The 2,977-nt window shown below is 38.6% G+C and overlaps 1 pseudogene; it reads left to right on the top strand.

Annotated features, from left to right (window-relative positions):
- The first annotated feature begins 1,752 nt into the window (after positions 1–1,752).
- Positions 1,753–2,737, top strand: LOC112077516 (protein FAM8A1-like; annotated as a pseudogene).
- The last annotated feature ends 240 nt before the right edge of the window (positions 2,738–2,977 follow it).

Genomic DNA, 2,977 nt, shown 5'->3' with positions numbered 1-2,977 from the left:
GCAACATTTTCTTTGCACCACAATGACAAAATGTGTAGTGAATTGCAGGATAATTGCTTTCAACCCTGCAAAATTCTCTCCCAACAACAAGAGGGTGTGAACAGTTTGTGTCATGAACATTGCTTGTGCCACAGACTAGACATGGCGTCGTGCACGCACAGGGGTGGCCTGGGGATTCCTCAACGCTGGAAAGGGGGTTCCGATGGAAAGAGTTTGGTTAACCCCTGGCGTTCTGCTAAATGATAAAAATGTAAATGTGTTGTTGTGTTTGCAGGTCGAGAATACAGTATCCCTCTCCTCTTTCAAGGTTCATGGCTGAAATGGTGGATTTTCTTACATTCTGTTTCCTTATCAATAAAGCTACTATTATTCTCACGCATCATGCATCTTGAGTGGGATGAAAGTGATGTTTTAGTTTAATACAAATGTTCTGTTCTTCTATTCCTATAGTGCTGTCCTTTAGCACCAGAGCTCTATTGGGGCCCCTCTATGGGGCCCCTTATTGGGCCCCTGATCAAAAGTAGTGCACTACAGGGATAGTATTTTTATTTCAACATTCTAGAAATTGCATATGTTTTGACTCCATCGGTGACTGGTAAAGAATTAGTCCAATGCGTGCATACGCTTACTGTATATATAGTTTATGATTGAATAATAACTTTGTAGCATGCCATACTGTATATATAGTTATGATTGAATAATCATTTGTAGCATGCATACCTTATTGTTATATAGTATGATTGAAGACATCATTTGTAGCGTGCATTCTACTGTAATATATTAAGAAGATCCATTTGTGCATGCATATCTACTGTATATATTAATGGAAGAATCATTTGTAGCATGCATATCTTACTGTATATATAGTTATGATTGAAGAATCATTTGTAGCATGCATACCTACTGTATATATAGTTATGATTGAAGAATCATTTGGTAGCATTGCATACCTACTGTATAATATAGTTATGTCTTGAAGAATCATTTGTAGCTACTGCATACCTACTGTAATACTATAGTTATGATTGAAGATCATTATGGTCAGCATGCATACCTACTGCTATATATAGTTATTGATTGAAGAATCATTTAGTAGCAGTGCCATACCTACTGTATATATATGTTATGATTGAACGAATCATGCTTGTAGCATGCATACCTACTTGTATGAATATAGTTATGGATTGAAGAATCATTTGCTAGCATGCATACCTACTGTATATATTAGTTATGATTGTAGAAATCATTTGTAGCATGCATACCTCCTGTATATATATAGTTATGATTGAAAGATCATTTGCAGCATGCATACCTACTGTATATATAGTTATTGATGAAAGATTCATTTGTAGCATGATATACCTACTGTATATATAGTTATGATTGAGGAATCATTTGTAGCATGCATACTACTGTATATATAGTATGATTGAAAATCATTTGTAGCGTGCATAACTACTGTCATATATTATGAAGAATCATTTGTAGCATGCATAGCATACCTCTGTATATAGTCATGATTGAAACAATCATTTGTAGCATCGCATAACTACTGTATATATAATGATTGGAAAATCATTTGTAGCATGCATAACTACTGTATATATAGTCATGATTGAAGAATCATTTGTAGCATGCATAACTACTGTATATATTAATGAAGAATATTTGTAGCATGCATAGCATACCTACTGTATATAGTCATGATTGAAGAATATTTGTATTTTTCTTTCAGGACATTTCCAAGTTTGCATGCATTTCATTGTGGAGGAAATAGATGAAGACACGTCCATGGAAGAACTACAGAAGATGATGCTGGTCGCCCTGGTCTACCGGATACTAGTGTGTTTCTATGAGGTCAGGTGACAAATCAAACTGCTACTATGAACAGAAATACATGAATGTTTTTATTTTCTGCTTAAATGTCTCTGGGCTGTGAAATGACCCTTGACTGTTTTTGTCCTGAATTGCAGTGTGGTGTCTGTCTGTCCGAAGTTGCAGTGTGCTGATGTTTCTGTCTTTGTCCTGAAGTTGCAGTGTGCTGATGTTCTGTCTTTGTCCTGAAGTTGCAGTGTGCTGATGTTTCTGTCTTTTCCTGAAGTTGCAGTGTGATTTGTTTTTTACTATTTGATATGGATTCTGTGTATTTTATCATGTTTCTCCTCTCTGTCTGCAAATACAAGTTCCCTCTGTTGATAGTACGGTTTTATTGATTGATTGTCTCCTGTCAGATTGTGTGTATCTGGGGAGCAGGGGCGCCACTCCGGGGAAGTTTCTCATTGGTCTCAGAGTGATCAGCTGTGATTCCTCGTCTGGTTCAACCAACCGGGTCCTCGTGGTGCCTGCCACTAAACGTCACTCTCTCTGCGTAAGTAGTGGATCACACCAACACCAACCCTCATCAATCCACGTGTTGTGAAATAATAAACCAGCTCATTTGGTTTTTGACACTTGATTTTTGAAGTGGTGATGAGGTGAAACATGACAATCTGCCATTAGATGAAGTCCCTTGATGTTCTGTCATCTGCTGTTTTTCTATCATCTCCGTGACTTTCACACGTCTTGTTCCTGTGTCCCTCTTCAGATCGACAGTCCGAGCCTTGAACAAAAACTTCTCCATTGCCTTCTTGTTCCCAGCCTTCATCACGGTCTTCTTCTTCCAACACAACAGGACTGTGTATGACATGGTGGCTGGCACTATCGTTGTCAAGCGCACCGGAGCCAGATGACCATTCTGATTGGTAAGGCAAGCTAAAGCCTGGTGACCATTCTGATTGTTAAGGCCAAGCTAAAGCCTGGCTGGGACCTGGCTACTATTTTATTTGAAGGGTACATGTTGCTCTCAACCCTGCAGTACAGAGGAGGCTGGTGAGGGGAGGACGTTCATAATAATGGCTGGAGTGGAGTGAATGGAATGGTATCAAACACATATAAACCATAAATTCCGTTCCATCCATTACAGTGAGTCCGTCCTCCG

The sequence above is a fragment of the Salvelinus sp. IW2-2015 genome, unplaced genomic scaffold (assembly GCF_002910315.2).
Source record: "Salvelinus sp. IW2-2015 unplaced genomic scaffold, ASM291031v2 Un_scaffold4644, whole genome shotgun sequence".
NCBI classification, from domain to species: domain Eukaryota; kingdom Metazoa; phylum Chordata; class Actinopteri; order Salmoniformes; family Salmonidae; genus Salvelinus; species Salvelinus sp. IW2-2015.
This window is presented reverse-complemented; position numbering and strand designations above follow the sequence as displayed.